General features: G+C 40.4%; 7 non-coding genes across 7 annotated transcripts; all 7 read left to right on the forward strand.

The window, feature by feature from the left end:
- The first annotated feature begins 189 nt into the window (after positions 1 to 189).
- TRNAN-GUU (transfer RNA asparagine (anticodon GUU)) lies at positions 190 to 263 on the forward strand. The gene has a single exon. It is a non-coding gene; the product is annotated as a tRNA-Asn (tRNA).
- Positions 264 to 2,495: 2,232 nt separating this feature from the next.
- TRNAN-GUU (transfer RNA asparagine (anticodon GUU)) lies at positions 2,496 to 2,569 on the forward strand. Its single transcript has one exon. It is a non-coding gene; the product is annotated as a tRNA-Asn (tRNA).
- Positions 2,570 to 4,801: 2,232 nt separating this feature from the next.
- Positions 4,802 to 4,875, forward strand: TRNAN-GUU (transfer RNA asparagine (anticodon GUU)). Its single transcript has one exon. It is a non-coding gene; the product is annotated as a tRNA-Asn (tRNA).
- A 2,970-nt stretch (positions 4,876 to 7,845) lies between these two features.
- TRNAN-GUU (transfer RNA asparagine (anticodon GUU)) lies at positions 7,846 to 7,919 on the forward strand. The gene has a single exon. It is a non-coding gene; the product is annotated as a tRNA-Asn (tRNA).
- A 2,970-nt stretch (positions 7,920 to 10,889) lies between these two features.
- On the forward strand, positions 10,890 to 10,963 carry TRNAN-GUU (transfer RNA asparagine (anticodon GUU)). Its single transcript has one exon. It is a non-coding gene; the product is annotated as a tRNA-Asn (tRNA).
- Positions 10,964 to 13,988: 3,025 nt separating this feature from the next.
- Positions 13,989 to 14,062, forward strand: TRNAN-GUU (transfer RNA asparagine (anticodon GUU)). The gene has a single exon. It is a non-coding gene; the product is annotated as a tRNA-Asn (tRNA).
- Positions 14,063 to 16,286: 2,224 nt separating this feature from the next.
- Positions 16,287 to 16,360, forward strand: TRNAN-GUU (transfer RNA asparagine (anticodon GUU)). Its single transcript has one exon. It is a non-coding gene; the product is annotated as a tRNA-Asn (tRNA).
- The last annotated feature ends 3,977 nt before the right edge of the window (positions 16,361 to 20,337 follow it).

Here is a 20,337-nt window from a genome sequence, read left to right on the forward strand (position 1 = left end):
CATTACATATTTGTTGGCGACTAGAGTACTCCTGGGGTTCTGCAATTGTTTCTTTGTTTTTTTTTGCTTTCTTGTGTCATATTATTGTTGAAAATCATTAGAGGAAATGGTGTCTGACCATTGTTTAAGGTTCCGGTTAAAACTGGTGGGTGCGTCCGGCTGTTAGACGAAAGTTCGGCAGTCGTTTGTGTCTCTGTGGCGCAATCGGTTAGCGCGTTCGGCTGTTAACCGAAAGGTTGGTGGTTCGAGTCCACCCAGGGACGTTGGTTCCTTTTGCTTGGGTAGCATGCTACAGTTGAAGACGTTTTCACATTGGTGCTCAGCATCTCCATAAAGTAAAAGCACTGTTGCTGCCTAAGATTTGAATTCACAAGGCAAACTGGAGAAAAAACTTTCCGGTTGTGTTTCTGTCTACATGTCCAGAAAGAGCATAGCTGTCTGGTATTTGCCAGAAGGTTGAAAACATCTGATAGAATACACAAAACTTCCTTCGAGCCGGAATTGAACCAGCGACCTAAGGATTGCTAATTTAGATCTACAGTCCTCCGCTCTACCAGCTGAGCTATCGAAGGCTTGATTTAGCCATTGTTGAAAGTCTTCAAGGTTTGGACGTGTGTGCCACGAGCAGGTGGCAAAAACAATTCACTCGGCCAACTGAAAAAGGAATCCAAAGATTGTATTGGAGAATGCGGGCATCGATCCCGCTACCTCTCGCATGCTAAGCGAGCGCGCTACCACTTGAGCTAATCCCCCATGCCCGACGAACTTCATTATCAGTTTCACGCCACACCATGTCACAGTTTACTTATAGTCAAATGTGCCATTGAGTGCTTTTTTTTTTTTTTTTTTTTTTTTTTTAAGTACAGATTCCTTTCTCCCATATTTGAAGAACATCTACGGAGTTCACAATGTGAATTATGGCCTACAAATACAGTCGGGCAATTTTATAGCAAACCATTTCTATGTATGTAGAGAACCAGACTGGGGGAGTAAAAAAAACTTACCTAGTTTGTAGAAAAAAGTTGTAATGCAGCACAATCCCAAGCAAAAAGATTGACCTTTTATGGTTTGGTTTGAATATAGAAAATGCTGAGAGGTCGCGAATCTCCTTCTGGTCCTTTGGCACGAGTTGTACTGGGATTTAGGATTTTGACTAGTGTTTTTGATCCGAGACACGTTTGCTGTTGACAGAAAAGTTCAGTTGATATGCAATGATGAAGTTTATAAATCACAACTATTTAGCAGAGGTTGGTTTCGATCCATCGACCGCTGGGTTTCACAATGTGAATTATGGCCTACAAATACAGTCGGGCAATTTTCTAGCAAACCATTTCTATGTATGTAGAGAACCAGACTGGGGGAGTAAAAAAAACTTACCTAGTTTGTAGAAAAAAGTTGTAATGCAGCACAATCCCAAGCAAAAAGATTGACCTTTTATGGTTTGGTTTGAATATAGAAAATGCTGAGAGGTCGCGAATCTCCTTCTGGTCCTTTGGCACGAGTTGTACTGGGATTTAGGATTTTGACTAGTGTTTTTGATCCGAGACACGTTTGCTGTTGACAGAAAAGTTCAGTTGATATGCAATGATGAAGTTTATAAAACACAACTATTTAGCAGAGGTTGGTTTCGATCCATCGACCGCTGGGTTTCACAATGTGAATTATGGCCTACAAATACAGTCGAGCAATTTTCTAGTAAACCATTTCTCTGTATATAGAGAACCAAACTGGGGGAATGAAAAAAAACTTACCTAGTTTGTAGAAAAAAGTTGTAATGCAGCACAATCCCAAGCGAAAAGATTGATCTTTTATGGTTTGGTTTGAATATAGAAAATGCTGAGAGGTCGCGAATCTCCTTCTGGTCCTTTGGCACGAGTTGTACTGGGATTTAGGATTTTGACTAGTGTTTTTGATCCGAGACACGTTTGCTGTTGACAGAAAAGTTCAGTTGATATGCAATGATGAAGTTTATAAAACACAACTATTTAGAAGAGGTTGGTTTCAATCCATTGACCGCTGGGTTTCACAATGTGAATTATGGCCTACAAATACAGTCGTGCAATTTTCTAGTAAACCATTTCTCTGTATATAGAGAACCAAACTGGGGGAATGAAAAAAAACTTACCTAGTTTGTAGAAAAAAGTTGTAATGCAGCACAATTTAGCAGAGGATGGTTTCGATCCATCGACCTCTGGGTTATGGGCCCAGCACGCTTCCGCTGCGCCACTCTGCTTGTGTTAACAGATGTACAGAGTAAAATTCTAATGACTGTTTGTGTTCATGTCGATGACATGTAAATTTTCAGCCATTACATATTTGTTGGCGACTAGAGTACTCCTGGGGTTCTGCAATTGTTTCTTTGTTTTTTTTTGCTTTCTTGTGTCATATTATTGTTGAAAATCATTAGAGGAAATGGTGTCTGACCATTGTTTAAGGTTCCGGTTAAAACTGGTGGGTGCGTCCGGCTGTTAGACGAAAGTTCGGCAGTCGTTTGTGTCTCTGTGGCGCAATCGGTTAGCGCGTTCGGCTGTTAACCGAAAGGTTGGTGGTTCGAGTCCACCCAGGGACGTTGGTTCCTTTTGCTTGGGTAGCATGCTACAGTTGAAGACGTTTTCACATTGGTGCTCAGCATCTCCATAAAGTAAAAGCACTGTTGCTGCCTAAGATTTGAATTCACAAGGCAAACTGGAGAAAAAACTTTCCGGTTGTGTTTCTGTCTACATGTCCAGAAAGAGCATAGCTGTCTGGTATTTGCCAGAAGGTTGAAAACATCTGATAGAATACACAAAACTTCCTTCGAGCCGGAATTGAACCAGCGACCTAAGGATTGCTAATTTAGATCTACAGTCCTCCGCTCTACCAGCTGAGCTATCGAAGGCTTGATTTAGCCATTGTTGAAAGTCTTCAAGGTTTGGACGTGTGTGCCACGAGCAGGTGGCAAAAACAATTCACTCGGCCAACTGAAAAAGGAATCCAAAGATTGTATTGGAGAATGCGGGCATCGATCCCGCTACCTCTCGCATGCTAAGCGAGCGCGCTACCACTTGAGCTAATCCCCCATGCCCGACGAACTTCATTATCAGTTTCACGCCACACCATGTCACAGTTTACTTATAGTCAAATGTGCCATTGAGTGCTTTTTTTTTTTTTTTTTTTTTTTTTTTAAGTACAGATTCCTTTCTCCCATATTTGAAGAACATCTACGGAGTTCACAATGTGAATTATGGCCTACAAATACAGTCGGGCAATTTTATAGCAAACCATTTCTATGTATGTAGAGAACCAGACTGGGGGAGTAAAAAAAACTTACCTAGTTTGTAGAAAAAAGTTGTAATGCAGCACAATCCCAAGCAAAAAGATTGACCTTTTATGGTTTGGTTTGAATATAGAAAATGCTGAGAGGTCGCGAATCTCCTTCTGGTCCTTTGGCACGAGTTGTACTGGGATTTAGGATTTTGACTAGTGTTTTTGATCCGAGACACGTTTGCTGTTGACAGAAAAGTTCAGTTGATATGCAATGATGAAGTTTATAAATCACAACTATTTAGCAGAGGTTGGTTTCGATCCATCGACCGCTGGGTTTCACAATGTGAATTATGGCCTACAAATACAGTCGGGCAATTTTCTAGCAAACCATTTCTATGTATGTAGAGAACCAGACTGGGGGAGTAAAAAAAACTTACCTAGTTTGTAGAAAAAAGTTGTAATGCAGCACAATCCCAAGCAAAAAGATTGACCTTTTATGGTTTGGTTTGAATATAGAAAATGCTGAGAGGTCGCGAATCTCCTTCTGGTCCTTTGGCACGAGTTGTACTGGGATTTAGGATTTTGACTAGTGTTTTTGATCCGAGACACGTTTGCTGTTGACAGAAAAGTTCAGTTGATATGCAATGATGAAGTTTATAAAACACAACTATTTAGCAGAGGTTGGTTTCGATCCATCGACCGCTGGGTTTCACAATGTGAATTATGGCCTACAAATACAGTCGAGCAATTTTCTAGTAAACCATTTCTCTGTATATAGAGAACCAAACTGGGGGAATGAAAAAAAACTTACCTAGTTTGTAGAAAAAAGTTGTAATGCAGCACAATCCCAAGCGAAAAGATTGATCTTTTATGGTTTGGTTTGAATATAGAAAATGCTGAGAGGTCGCGAATCTCCTTCTGGTCCTTTGGCACGAGTTGTACTGGGATTTAGGATTTTGACTAGTGTTTTTGATCCGAGACACGTTTGCTGTTGACAGAAAAGTTCAGTTGATATGCAATGATGAAGTTTATAAAACACAACTATTTAGAAGAGGTTGGTTTCAATCCATTGACCGCTGGGTTTCACAATGTGAATTATGGCCTACAAATACAGTCGTGCAATTTTCTAGTAAACCATTTCTCTGTATATAGAGAACCAAACTGGGGGAATGAAAAAAAACTTACCTAGTTTGTAGAAAAAAGTTGTAATGCAGCACAATTTAGCAGAGGATGGTTTCGATCCATCGACCTCTGGGTTATGGGCCCAGCACGCTTCCGCTGCGCCACTCTGCTTGTGTTAACAGATGTACAGAGTAAAATTCTAATGACTGTTTGTGTTCATGTCGATGACATGTAAATTTTCAGCCATTACATATTTGTTGGCGACTAGAGTACTCCTGGGGTTCTGCAATTGTTTCTTTGTTTTTTTTTGCTTTCTTGTGTCATATTATTGTTGAAAATCATTAGAGGAAATGGTGTCTGACCATTGTTTAAGGTTCCGGTTAAAACTGGTGGGTGCGTCCGGCTGTTAGACGAAAGTTCGGCAGGCGTTTGTGTCTCTGTGGCGCAATCGGTTAGCGCGTTCGGCTGTTAACCGAAAGGTTGGTGGTTCGAGTCCACCCAGGGACGTTGGTTCCTTTTGCTTGGGTAGCATGCTACAGTTGAAGACGTTTTCACATTGGTGCTCAGCATCTCCATAAAGTAAAAGCACTGTTGCTGCCTAAGATTTGAATTCACAAGGCAAACTGGAGAAAAAACTTTCCGGTTGTGTTTCTGTCTACATGTCCAGAAAGAGCATAGCTGTCTGGTATTTGCCAGAAGGTTGAAAACATCTGATAGAATACACAAAACTTCCTTCGAGCCGGAATTGAACCAGCGACCTAAGGATTGCTAATTTAGATCTACAGTCCTCCGCTCTACCAGCTGAGCTATCGAAGGCTTGATTTAGCCATTGTTGAAAGTCTTCAAGGTTTGGACGTGTGTGCCACGAGCAGGTGGCATAAACAATTCACTCGGCCAACTGAAAAAGGAATCCAAAGATTGTATTGGAGAATGCGGGCATCGATCACGCTACCTCTCGCATGCTAAGCGAGCGCTCTACCACTTGAGCTAATCCCCCATGCCCGACGAACGCCATTATCAGTTTCACGCCACACCATGTCACAGTTTACTTATAGTCAAATGTGCCATTGAGTGCTTTTTTTTTTTTTTTTTTTAAGTACAGATTCCTTTCTCCCATATTTGAAGAACATCTACGGAGTTCACAATGTGAATTATGGCCTACAAATACAGTCGGGCAATTTTCTAGCAAACCATTTCTATGTATGTAGAGAACCAGACTGGGGGAGTAAAAAAAACTTACCTAGTTTGTAGAAAAAAGTTGTAATGCAGCACAATCCCAAGCAAAAAGATTGACCTTTTATGGTTTGGTTTGAATATAGAAAATGCTGAGAGGTCGCGAATCTCCTTCTGGTCCTTTGGCACGAGTTGTACTGGGATTTAGGATTTTGACTAGTGTTTTTGATCCGAGACACATTTGCTGTTGACAGAAAAGTTCAGTTGATATGCAATGATGAAGTTTATAAATCACAACTATTTAGCAGAGGTTGGTTTCGATCCATCGACCGCTGGGTTTCACAATGTGAATTATGGCCTACAAATACAGTCGGGCAATTTTCTAGCAAACCATTTCTATGTATGTAGAGAACCAGACTGGGGGAGTAAAAAAAACTTACCTAGTTTGTAGAAAAAAGTTGTAATGCAGCACAATCCCAAGCAAAAAGATTGACCTTTTATGGTTTGGTTTGAATATAGAAAATGCTGAGAGGTCGCGAATCTCCTTCTGGTCCTTTGGCACGAGTTGTACTGGGATTTAGGATTTTGACTAGTGTTTTTGATCCGAGACACGTTTGCTGTTGACAGAAAAGTTCAGTTGATATGCAATGATGAAGTTTATAAATCACAACTATTTAGCAGAGGTTGGTTTCGATCCATCGACCGCTGGGTTTCACAATGTGAATTATGGCCTACAAATACAGTCGGGCAATTTTCTAGCAAACCATTTCTATGTATGTAGAGAACCAGACTGGGGGAGTAAAAAAAACTTACCTAGTTTGTAGAAAAAAGTTGTAATGCAGCACAATCCCAAGCAAAAAGATTGACCTTTTATGGTTTGGTTTGAATATAGAAAATGCTGAGAGGTCGCGAATCTCCTTCTGGTCCTTTGGCACGAGTTGTACTGGGATTTAGGATTTTGACTAGTGTTTTTGATCCGAGACACGTTTGCTGTTGACAGAAAAGTTCAGTTGATATGCAATGATGAAGTTTATAAAACACAACTATTTAGCAGAGGTTGGTTTCGATCCATCGACCGCTGGGTTTCACAATGTGAATTATGGCCTACAAATACAGTCGGGCAATTTTCTAGCAAACCATTTCTATGTATGTAGAGAACCAGACTGGGGGAGTAAAAAAAACTTACCTAGTTTGTAGAAAAAAGTTGTAATGCAGCACAATCCCAAGCAAAAAGATTGACCTTTTATGGTTTGGTTTGAATATAGAAAATGCTGAGAGGTCGCGAATCTCCTTCTGGTCCTTTGGCACGAGTTGTACTGGGATTTAGGATTTTGACTAGTGTTTTTGATCCGAGACACGTTTGCTGTTGACAGAAAAGTTCAGTTGATATGCAATGATGAAGTTTATAAAACACAACTATTTAGCAGAGGTTGGTTTCGATCCATCGACCGCTGGGTTTCACAATGTGAATTATGGCCTACAAATACAGTCGAGCAATTTTCTAGTAAACCATTTCTCTGTATATAGAGAACCAAACTGGGGGAATGAAAAAAAACTTACCTAGTTTGTAGAAAAAAGTTGTAATGCAGCACAATCCCAAGCGAAAAGATTGATCTTTTATGGTTTGGTTTGAATATAGAAAATGCTGAGAGGTCGCGAATCTCCTTCTGGTCCTTTGGCACGAGTTGTACTGGGATTTAGGATTTTGACTAGTGTTTTTGATCCGAGACACGTTTGCTGTTGACAGAAAAGTTCAGTTGATATGCAATGATGAAGTTTATAAAACACAACTATTTAGAAGAGGTTGGTTTCAATCCATTGACCGCTGGGTTTCACAATGTGAATTATGGCCTACAAATACAGTCGTGCAATTTTCTAGTAAACCATTTCTCTGTATATAGAGAACCAAACTGGGGGAATGAAAAAAAACTTACCTAGTTTGTAGAAAAAAGTTGTAATGCAGCACAATTTAGCAGAGGATGGTTTTGATCCATCGACCTCTGGGTTATGGGCCCAGCACGCTTCCGCTGCGCCACTCTGCTTGTGTTAACAGATGTACAGAGTAAAATTCTAATGACTGTTTGTGTTCATGTCGATGACATGTAAATTTTCAGCCATTACATATTTGTTGGCGACTAGAGTACTCCTGGGGTTCTGCAATTGTTTCTTTGTTTTTTTTTGCTTTCTTGTGTCATATTATTGTTGAAAATCATTAGAGGAAATGGTGTCTGACCATTGTTTAAGGTTCCGGTTAAAACTGGTGGGTGCGTCCGGCTGTTAGACGAAAGTTCGGCAGGCGTTTGTGTCTCTGTGGCGCAATCGGTTAGCGCGTTCGGCTGTTAACCGAAAGGTTGGTGGTTCGAGTCCACCCAGGGACGTTGGTTCCTTTTGCTTGGGTAGCATGCTACAGTTGAAGACGTTTTCACATTGGTGCTCAGCATCTCCATAAAGTAAAAGCACTGTTGCTGCCTAAGATTTGAATTCACAAGGCAAACTGGAGAAAAAACTTTCCGGTTGTGTTTCTGTCTACATGTCCAGAAAGAGCATAGCTGTCTGGTATTTGCCAGAAGGTTGAAAACATCTGATAGAATACACAAAACTTCCTTCGAGCCGGAATTGAACCAGCGACCTAAGGATTGCTAATTTAGATCTACAGTCCTCCGCTCTACCAGCTGAGCTATCGAAGGCTTGATTTAGCCATTGTTGAAAGTCTTCAAGGTTTGGACGTGTGTGCCACGAGCAGGTGGCATAAACAATTCACTCGGCCAACTGAAAAAGGAATCCAAAGATTGTATTGGAGAATGCGGGCATCGATCCCGCTACCTCTCGCATGCTAAGCGAGCGCTCTACCACTTGAGCTAATCCCCCATGCCCGACGAACGCCATTATCAGTTTCACGCCACACCATGTCACAGTTTACTTATAGTCAAATGTGCCATTGAGTGCTTTTTTTTTTTTTTTTTTTAAGTACAGATTCCTTTCTCCCATATTTGAAGAACATCTACGGAGTTCACAATGTGAATTATGGCCTACAAATACAGTCGGGCAATTTTCTAGCAAACCATTTCTATGTATGTAGAGAACCAGACTGGGGGAGTAAAAAAAACTTACCTAGTTTGTAGAAAAAAGTTGTAATGCAGCACAATCCCAAGCAAAAAGATTGACCTTTTATGGTTTGGTTTGAATATAGAAAATGCTGAGAGGTCGCGAATCTCCTTCTGGTCCTTTGGCACGAGTTGTACTGGGATTTAGGATTTTGACTAGTGTTTTTGATCCGAGACACGTTTGCTGTTGACAGAAAAGTTCAGTTGATATGCAATGATGAAGTTTATAAATCACAACTATTTAGCAGAGGTTGGTTTCGATCCATCGACCGCTGGGTTTCACAATGTGAATTATGGCCTACAAATACAGTCGGGCAATTTTCTAGCAAACCATTTCTATGTATGTAGAGAACCAGACTGGGGGAGTAAAAAAAACTTACCTAGTTTGTAGAAAAAAGTTGTAATGCAGCACAATCCCAAGCAAAAAGATTGACCTTTTATGGTTTGGTTTGAATATAGAAAATGCTGAGAGGTCGCGAATCTCCTTCTGGTCCTTTGGCACGAGTTGTACTGGGATTTAGGATTTTGACTAGTGTTTTTGATCCGAGACACGTTTGCTGTTGACAGAAAAGTTCAGTTGATATGCAATGATGAAGTTTATAAATCACAACTATTTAGCAGAGGTTGGTTTCGATCCATCGACCGCTGGGTTTCACAATGTGAATTATGGCCTACAAATACAGTCGGGCAATTTTCTAGCAAACCATTTCTATGTATGTAGAGAACCAGACTGGGGGAGTAAAAAAAACTTACCTAGTTTGTAGAAAAAAGTTGTAATGCAGCACAATCCCAAGCAAAAAGATTGACCTTTTATGGTTTGGTTTGAATATAGAAAATGCTGAGAGGTCGCGAATCTCCTTCTGGTCCTTTGGCACGAGTTGTACTGGGATTTAGGATTTTGACTAGTGTTTTTGATCCGAGACACGTTTGCTGTTGACAGAAAAGTTCAGTTGATATGCAATGATGAAGTTTATAAAACACAACTATTTAGCAGAGGTTGGTTTCGATCCATCGACCGCTGGGTTTCACAATGTGAATTATGGCCTACAAATACAGTCGGGCAATTTTCTAGCAAACCATTTCTATGTATGTAGAGAACCAGACTGGGGGAGTAAAAAAAACTTACCTAGTTTGTAGAAAAAAGTTGTAATGCAGCACAATCCCAAGCAAAAAGATTGACCTTTTATGGTTTGGTTTGAATATAGAAAATGCTGAGAGGTCGCGAATCTCCTTCTGGTCCTTTGGCACGAGTTGTACTGGGATTTAGGATTTTGACTAGTGTTTTTGATCCGAGACACGTTTGCTGTTGACAGAAAAGTTCAGTTGATATGCAATGATGAAGTTTATAAAACACAACTATTTAGCAGAGGTTGGTTTCGATCCATCGACCGCTGGGTTTCACAATGTGAATTATGGCCTACAAATACAGTCGAGCAATTTTCTAGTAAACCATTTCTCTGTATATAGAGAACCAAACTGGGGGAATGAAAAAAAACTTACCTAGTTTGTAGAAAAAAGTTGTAATGCAGCACAATCCCAAGCGAAAAGATTGATCTTTTATGGTTTGGTTTGAATATAGAAAATGCTGAGAGGTCGCGAATCTCCTTCTGGTCCTTTGGCACGAGTTGTACTGGGATTTAGGATTTTGACTAGTGTTTTTGATCCGAGACACGTTTGCTGTTGACAGAAAAGTTCAGTTGATATGCAATGATGAAGTTTATAAAACACAACTATTTAGAAGAGGTTGGTTTCAATCCATTGACCGCTGGGTTTCACAATGTGAATTATGGCCTACAAATACAGTCGTGCAATTTTCTAGTAAACCATTTCTCTGTATATAGAGAACCAAACTGGGGGAATGAAAAAAAACTTACCTAGTTTGTAGAAAAAAGTTGTAATGCAGCACAATTTAGCAGAGGATGGTTTTGATCCATCGACCTCTGGGTTATGGGCCCAGCACGCTTCCGCTGCGCCACTCTGCTTGTGTTAACAGATGTACAGAGTAAAATTCTAATGACTGTTTGTGTTCATGTCGATGACATGTAAATTTTCAGCCATTACATATTTGTTGGCGACTAGAGTACTCCTGGGGTTCTGCAATTGTTTCTTTGTTTTTTTTTGCTTTCTTGTGTCATATTATTGTTGAAAATCATTAGAGGAAATGGTGTCTGACCATTGTTTAAGGTTCCGGTTAAAACTGGTGGGTGCGTCCGGCTGTTAGACGAAAGTTCGGCAGGCGTTTGTGTCTCTGTGGCGCAATCGGTTAGCGCGTTCGGCTGTTAACCGAAAGGTTGGTGGTTCGAGTCCACCCAGGGACGTTGGTTCCTTTTGCTTGGGTAGCATGCTACAGTTGAAGACGTTTTCACATTGGTGCTCAGCATCTCCATAAAGTAAAAGCACTGTTGCTGCCTAAGATTTGAATTCACAAGGCAAACTGGAGAAAAAACTTTCCGGTTGTGTTTCTGTCTACATGTCCAGAAAGAGCATAGCTGTCTGGTATTTGCCAGAAGGTTGAAAACATCTGATAGAATACACAAAACTTCCTTCGAGCCGGAATTGAACCAGCGACCTAAGGATTGCTAATTTAGATCTACAGTCCTCCGCTCTACCAGCTGAGCTATCGAAGGCTTGATTTAGCCATTGTTGAAAGTCTTCAAGGTTTGGACGTGTGTGCCACGAGCAGGTGGCAAAAACAATTCACTCGGCCAACTGAAAAAGGAATCCAAAGATTGTATTGGAGAATGCGGGCATCAGATCCCGCTACCTCTCGCATGCTAAGCGAGCGCTCTACCACTTGAGCTAATCCCCCATGCCCGACGAACGCCATTATCAGTTTCACGCCACACCATGTCACAGTTTACTTATAGTCAAATGTGCCATTGAGTGCTTTTTTTTTTTTTTTTTTTTTAAGTACAGATTCCTTTCTCCCATATTTGAAGAACATCTACGGAGTTCACAATGTGAATTATGGCCTACAAATAAAGTCGAGCAATTTTCTAGCAAACCATTTCTACGTATGTAGAGAACCAGACTGGGGGAGTAAAAAAAACTTACCTAGTTTGTAGAAAAAAGTTGTAATGCAGCACAATCCCAAGCAAAAAGATTGACCTTTTATGGTTTGGTTTGAATATAGAAAATGCTGAGAGGTCGCGAATCTCCTTCTGGTCCTTTGGCACGAGTTGTACTGGGATTTAGGATTTTGACTAGTGTTTTTGATCCGAGACACGTTTGCTGTTGACAGAAAAGTTCAGTTGATATGCAATGATGAAGTTTATAAATCACAACTATTTAGCAGAGGTTGGTTTCGATCCATCGACCGCTGGGTTTCACAATGTGAATTATGGCCTACAAATACAGTCGGGCAATTTTCTAGCAAACCATTTCTATGTATGTAGAGAACCAGACTGGGGGAGTAAAAAAAACTCGAAGGCTTGATTTAGCCATTGTTGAAAGTCTTCAAGGTTTGGACGTGTGTGCCACGAGCAGGTGGCAAAAACAATTCACTCGGCCAACTGAAAAAGGAATCCAAAGATTGTATTGGAGAATGCGGGCATCGATCCCGCTACCTCTCGCATGCTAAGCGAGCGCTCTACCACTTGAGCTAATCCCCCATGCCCGACGAACGCCATTATCAGTTTCACGCCACACCATGTCACAGTTTACTTATAGTCAAATGTGCCATTGAGTGCTTTTTTTTTTTTTTTTTTAAGTACAGATTCCTTTCTCCCATATTTGAAGAACATCTACGGAGTTCACAATGTGAATTATGGCCTACAAATACAGTCGGGCAATTTTCTAGCAAACCATTTCTATGTATGTAGAGAACCAGACTGGGGGAGTAAAAAAAACTTACCTAGTTTGTAGAAAAAAGTTGTAATGCAGCACAATCCCAAGCAAAAAGATTGACCTTTTATGGTTTGGTTTGAATATAGAAAATGCTGAGAGGTCGCGAATCTCCTTCTGGTCCTTTGGCACGAGTTGTACTGGGATTTAGGATTTTGACTAGTGTTTTTGATCCGAGACACGTTTGCTGTTGACAGAAAAGTTCAGTTGATATGCAATGATGAAGTTTATAAATCACAACTATTTAGCAGAGGTTGGTTTCGATCCATCGACCGCTGGGTTTCACAATGTGAATTATGGCCTACAAATACAGTCGGGCAATTTTCTAGCAAACCATTTCTATGTATGTAGAGAACCAGACTGGGGGAGTAAAAAAAACTTACCTAGTTTGTAGAAAAAAGTTGTAATGCAGCACAATCCCAAGCAAAAAGATTGACCTTTTATGGTTTGGTTTGAATATAGAAAATGCTGAGAGGTCGCGAATCTCCTTCTGGTCCTTTGGCACGAGTTGTACTGGGATTTAGGATTTTGACTAGTGTTTTTGATCCGAGACACGTTTGCTGTTGACAGAAAAGTTCAGTTGATATGCAATGATGAAGTTTATAAAACACAACTATTTAGCAGAGGTTGGTTTCGATCCATCAACCGCTGGGTTTCACAATGTGAATTATGGCCTACAAATACAGTCGAGCAATTTTCTAGTAAACCATTTCTCTGTATATAGAGAACCAAACTGGGGGAATGAAAAAAAACTTACCTAGTTTGTAGAAAAAAGTTGTAATGCAGCACAATCCCAAGCGAAAAGATTGATCTTTTATGGTTTGGTTTGAATATAGAAAATGCTGAGAGGTCGCGAATCTCCTTCTGGTCCTTTGGCACGAGTTGTACTGGGATTTAGGATTTTGACTAGTGTTTTTGATCCGAGACACGTTTGCTGTTGACAGAAAAGTTCAGTTGATATGCAATGATGAAGTTTATAAAACACAACTATTTAGCAGAGGTTGGTTTCAATCCATTGACCGCTGGGTTTCACAATGTGAATTATGGTCTACAAATACAGTCGAGCAATTTTCTAGCAAACCATTTCTCTGTATATAGAGAACCAAAATGGGGAAGTGAAAAAAAACTTAGCTAGTTTGTAGAAAAAGATGCAATGCAGCACAATTTAGCAGAGGATGGTTTCGATCCATCGACCTCTGGGTTATGGGCCCAGCACGCTTCCGCTGCGCCACTCTGCTTGTGTTAACAGATGTACAGAGTAAAATTCTAATGACTGTTTGTGTTCATGTCGATGACATGTAAATTTTCAGCCATTACATATTTGTTGGCGACTAGAGTACTCCTGGGGTTCTGCAATTGTTTCTTTGTTTTTTTTTGCTTTCTTGTGTCATATTATTGTTGAAAATCATTAGAGGAAATGGTGTCTGACCATTGTTTAAGGTTCCGGTTAAAACTGGTGGGTGCGTCCGGCTGTTAGACGAAAGTTCGGCAGGCGTTTGTGTCTCTGTGGCGCAATCGGTTAGCGCGTTCGGCTGTTAACCGAAAGGTTGGTGGTTCGAGTCCACCCAGGGACGTTGGTTCCTTTTGCTTGGGTAGCATGCTACAGTTGAAGACGTTTTCACATTGGTGCTCAGCATCTCCATAAAGTAAAAGCACTGTTGCTGCCTAAGATTTGAATTCACAAGGCAAACTGGAGAAAAAACTTTCCGGTTGTGTTTCTGTCTACATGTCCAGAAAGAGCATAGCTGTCTGGTATTTGCCAGAAGGTTGAAAACATCTGATAGAATACACAAAACTTCCTTCGAGCCGGAATTGAACCAGCGACCTAAGGATTGCTAATTTAGATCTACAGTCCTCCGCTCTACCAGCTGAGCTATCGAAGGCTTGATTTAGCCATTGTTGAAAGTCTTCAAGGTTTGGACGTGTGTGCCACGAGCAGGTGGCATAAACAATTCACTCGGCCAACTGAAAAAGGAATCCAAAGATTGTATTGGAGAATGCGGGCATCGATCCCGCTACCTCTCGCATGCTAAGCGAGCGCTCTACCACTTGAGCTAATCCCCCATGCCCGACGAACGCCATTATCAGTTTCACGCCACACCATGTCACAGTTTACTTATAGTCAAATGTGCCATTGAGTGCTTTTTTTTTTTTTTTTTTTAAGTACAGATTCCTTTCTCCCATATTTGAAGAACATCTACGGAGTTCACAATGTGAATTATGGCCTACAAATACAGTCGGGCAATTTTCTAGCAAACCATTTCTATGTATGTAGAGAACCAGACTGGGGGAGTAAAAAAAACTTACCTAGTTTGTAGAAAAAAGTTGTAATGCAGCACAATCCCAAGCAAAAAGATTGACCTTTTATGGTTTGGTTTGAATATAGAAAATGCTGAGAGGTCGCGAATCTCCTTCTGGTCCTTTGGCACGAGTTGTACTGGGATTTAGGATTTTGACTAGTGTTTTTGATCCGAGACACGTTTGCTGTTGACAGAAAAGTTCAGTTGATATGCAATGATGAAGTTTATAAAACACAACTATTTAGCAGAGGTTGGTTTCGATCCATCGACCGCTGGGTTTCACAATGTGAATTATGGCCTACAAATACAGTCGGGCAATTTTCTAGCAAACCATTTCTATGTATGTAGAGAACCAGACTGGGGGAGTAAAAAAAACTTACCTAGTTTGTAGAAAAAAGTTGTAATGCAGCACAATCCCAAGCAAAAAGATTGACCTTTTATGGTTTGGTTTGAATATAGAAAATGCTGAGAGGTCGCGAATCTCCTTCTGGTCCTTTGGCACGAGTTGTACTGGGATTTAGGATTTTGACTAGTGTTTTTGATCCGAGACACGTTTGCTGTTGACAGAAAAGTTCAGTTGATATGCAATGATGAAGTTTATAAAACACAACTATTTAGCAGAGGTTGGTTTCGATCCATCGACCGCTGGGTTTCACAATGTGAATTATGGCCTACAAATACAGTCGAGCAATTTTCTAGTAAACCATTTCTCTGTATATAGAGAACCAAACTGGGGGAATGAAAAAAAACTTACCTAGTTTGTAGAAAAAAGTTGTAATGCAGCACAATCCCAAGCGAAAAGATTGATCTTTTATGGTTTGGTTTGAATATAGAAAATGCTGAGAGGTCGCGAATCTCCTTCTGGTCCTTTGGCACGAGTTGTACTGGGATTTAGGATTTTGACTAGTGTTTTTGATCCGAGACACGTTTGCTGTTGACAGAAAAGTTCAGTTGATATGCAATGATGAAGTTTATAAAACACAACTATTTAGAAGAGGTTGGTTTCAATCCATTGACCGCTGGGTTTCACAATGTGAATTATGGCCTACAAATACAGTCGTGCAATTTTCTAGTAAACCATTTCTCTGTATATAGAGAACCAAACTGGGGGAATGAAAAAAAACTTACCTAGTTTGTAGAAAAAAGTTGTAATGCAGCACAATTTAGCAGAGGATGGTTTTGATCCATCGACCTCTGGGTTATGGGCCCAGCACGCTTCCGCTGCGCCACTCTGCTTGTGTTAACAGATGTACAGAGTAAAATTCTAATGACTGTTTGTGTTCATGTCGATGACATGTAAATTTTCAGCCATTACATATTTGTTGGCGACTAGAGTACTCCTGGGGTTCTGCAATTGTTTCTTTGTTTTTTTTTGCTTTCTTGTGTCATATTATTGTTGAAAATCATTAGAGGAAATGGTGTCTGACCATTGTTTAAGGTTCCGGTTAAAACTGGTGGGTGCGTCCGGCTGTTAGACGAAAGTTCGGCAGGCGTTTGTGTCTCTGTGGCGCAATCGGTTAGCGCGTTCGGCTGTTAACCGAAAGGTTGGTGGTTCGAGTCCACCCAGGGACGTTGGTTCCTTTTGCTTGGGTAGCATGCTACAGTTGAAGACGTTTTCACATTGGTGCTCAGCATCTCCATAAAGTAAAAGCACTGTTGCTGCCTAAGATTTGAATTCACAAGGCAAACTGGAGAAAAAACTTTCCGGTTGTGTTTCTGTCTACATGTCCAGAAAGAGCATAGCTGTCTGGTATTTGCCAGAAGGTTGAAAACATCTGATAGAATACACAAAACTTCCTTCGAGCCGGAATTGAACCAGCGACCTAAGGATTGCTAATTTAGATCTACAGTCCTCCGCTCTACCAGCTGAGCTATCGAAGGCTTGATTTAGCCATTGTTGAAAGTCTTCAAGGTTTGGACGTGTGTGCCACGAGCAGGTGGCAAAAACAATTCACTCGGCCAACTGAAAAAGGAATCCAAAGATTGTATTGGAGAATGCGGGCATCAGATCCCGCTACCTCTCGCATGCTAAGCGAGCGCTCTACCACTTGAGCTAATCCCCCATGCCCGACGAACGCCATTATCAGTTTCACGCCACACCATGTCACAGTTTACTTATAGTCAAATGTGCCATTGAGTGCTTTTTTTTTTTTTTTTTTTTTAAGTACAGATTCCTTTCTCCCATATTTGAAGAACATCTACGGAGTTCACAATGTGAATTATGGCCTACAAATAAAGTCGAGCAATTTTCTAGCAAACCATTTCTACGTATGTAGAGAACCAGACTGGGGGAGTAAAAAAAACTTACCTAGTTTGTAGAAAAAAGTTGTAATGCAGCACAATCCCAAGCAAAAAGATTGACCTTTTATGGTTTGGTTTGAATATAGAAAATGCTGAGAGGTCGCGAATCTCCTTCTGGTCCTTTGGCACGAGTTGTACTGGGATTTAGGATTTTGACTAGTGTTTTTGATCCGAGACACGTTTGCTGTTGACAGAAAAGTTCAGTTGATATGCAATGATGAAGTTTATAAATCACAACTATTTAGCAGAGGTTGGTTTCGATCCATCGACCGCTGGGTTTCACAATGTGAATTATGGCCTACAAATACAGTCGGGCAATTTTCTAGCAAACCATTTCTATGTATGTAGAGAACCAGACTGGGGGAGTAAAAAAAACTCGAAGGCTTGATTTAGCCATTGTTGAAAGTCTTCAAGGTTTGGACGTGTGTGCCACGAGCAGGTGGCAAAAACAATTCACTCGGCCAACTGAAAAAGGAATCCAAAGATTGTATTGGAGAATGCGGGCATCGATCCCGCTACCTCTCGCATGCTAAGCGAGCGCTCTACCACTTGAGTTAATCCCCCATGCCCGACGAACGCCATTATCAGTTTCACGCCACACCATGTCACAGTTTACTTATAGTCAAATGTGCCATTGAGTGCTTTTTTTTTTTTTTTTTTAAGTACAGATTCCTTTCTCCCATATTTGAAGAACATCTACGGAGTTCACAATGTGAATTATGGCCTACAAATACAGTCGGGCAATTTTCTAGCAAACCATTTCTATGTATGTAGAGAACCAGACTGGGGGAGTAAAAAAAACTTACCTAGTTTGTAGAAAAAAGTTGTAATGCAGCACAATCCCAAGCAAAAAGATTGACCTTTTATGGTTTGGTTTGAATATAGAAAATGCTGAGAGGTCGCGAATCTCCTTCTGGTCCTTTGGCACGTGTTGTACTGGGATTTAGGATTTTGACTAGTGTTTTTGATCCGAGACACGTTTGCTGTTGACAGAAAAGTTCAGTTGATATGCAATGATGAAGTTTATAAATCACAACTATTTAGCAGAGGTTGGTTTCGATCCATCGACCGCTGGGTTTCACAATGTGAATTATGGCCTACAAATACAGTCGGGCAATTTTCTAGCAAACCATTTCTATGTATGTAGAGAACCAGACTGGGGGAGTAAAAAAAACTTACCTAGTTTGTAGAAAAAAGTTGTAATGCAGCACAATCCCAAGCAAAAAGATTGACCTTTTATGGTTTGGTTTGAATATAGAAAATGCTGAGAGGTCGCGAATCTCCTTCTGGTCCTTTGGCACGAGTTGTACTGGGATTTAGGATTTTGACTAGTGTTTTTGATCCGAGACACGTTTGCTGTTGACAGAAAAGTTCAGTTGATATGCAATGATGAAGTTTATAAAACACAACTATTTAGCAGAGGTTGGTTTCGATCCATCAACCGCTGGGTTTCACAATGTGAATTATGGCCTACAAATACAGTCGGGCAATTTTCTAGCAAACCATTTCTATGTATGTAGAGAACCAGACTGGGGGAGTAAAAAAAACTTACCTAGTTTGTAGAAAAAAGTTGTAATGCAGCACAATCCCAAGCAAAAAGATTGACCTTTTATGGTTTGGTTTGAATATAGAAAATGCTGAGAGGTCGCGAATCTCCTTCTGGTCCTTTGGCACGAGTTGTACTGGGATTTAGGATTTTGACTAGTGTTTTTGATCCGAGACACGTTTGCTGTTGACAGAAAAGTTCAGTTGATATGCAATGATGAAGTTTATAAAACACAACTATTTAGCAGAGGTTGGTTTCAATCCATTGACCGCTGGGTTTCACAATGTGAATTATGGTCTACAAATACAGTCGAGCAATTTTCTAGCAAACCATTTCTCTGTATGTAGAGAACCAGACTGGGGGAGTAAAAAAAACTTACCTAGTTTGTAGAAAAAAGTTGTAATGCAGCACAATCCCAAGCAAAAAGATTGACCTTTTATGGTTTGGTTTGAATATAGAAAATGCTGAGAGGTCGCGAATCTCCTTCTGGTCCTTTGGCACGAGTTGTACTGGGATTTAGGATTTTGACTAGTGTTTTTAATCCGAGACACGTTTGCTGTTGACAGAAAAGTTCAGTTGATATGCAATGATGAAGTTTATAAAACACAACTATTTAGCAGAGGTTGGTTTCGATCCATCGACCGCTGGGTTTCACAATGTGAATTATGGCCTACAAATACAGTCGGGCAATTTTCTAGCAAACCATTTCTATGTATGTAGAGAACCAGACTGGGGGAGTAAAAAAAACTTACCTAGTTTGTAGAAAAAAGTTGTAATGCAGCACAATCCCAAGCAAAAAGATTGACCTTTTATGGTTTGGTTTGAATATAGAAAATGCTGAGAGGTCGCGAATCTCCTTCTGGTCCTTTGGCACGAGTTGTACTGGGATTTAGGATTTTGACTAGTGTTTTTGATCCGAGACACGTTTGCTGTTGACAGAAAAGTTCAGTTGATATGCAATGATGAAGTTTATAAAACACAACTATTTAGCAGAGGTTGGTTTCGATCCATCGACCGCTGGGTTTCACAATGTGAATTATGGCCTACAAATACAGTCGAGCAATTTTCTAGTAAACCATTTCTCTGTATATAGAGAACCAAACTGGGGGAATGAAAAAAAACTTACCTAGTTTGTAGAAAAAAGTTGTAATGCAGCACAATCCCAAGCGAAAAGATTGATCTTTTATGGTTTGGTTTGAATATAGAAAATGCTGAGAGGTCGCGAATCTCCTTCTGGTCCTTTGGCACGAGTTGTACTGGGATTTAGGATTTTGACTAGTGTTTTTGATCCGAGACACGTTTGCTGTTGACAGAAAAGTTCAGTTGATATGCAATGATGAAGTTTATAAAACACAACTATTTAGAAGAGGTTGGTTTCAATCCATTGACCGCTGGGTTTCACAATGTGAATTATGGCCTACAAATACAGTCGTGCAATTTTCTAGTAAACCATTTCTCTGTATATAGAGAACCAAACTGGGGGAATGAAAAAAAACTTACCTAGTTTGTAGAAAAAAGTTGTAATGCAGCACAATTTAGCAGAGGATGGTTTTGATCCATCGACCTCTGGGTTATGGGCCCAGCACGCTTCCGCTGCGCCACTCTGCTTGTGTTAACAGATGTACAGAGTAAAATTCTAATGACTGTTTGTGTTCATGTCGATGACATGTAAATTTTCAGCCATTACATATTTGTTGGCGAC

The sequence above is a fragment of the Dendrobates tinctorius genome, unplaced genomic scaffold, assembly GCF_039654945.1.
Source record: "Dendrobates tinctorius isolate UK_male_01 unplaced genomic scaffold, ASM3965494v1 ptg000251l, whole genome shotgun sequence".
NCBI classification, from domain to species: Eukaryota; Metazoa; Chordata; class Amphibia; order Anura; family Dendrobatidae; genus Dendrobates; species Dendrobates tinctorius.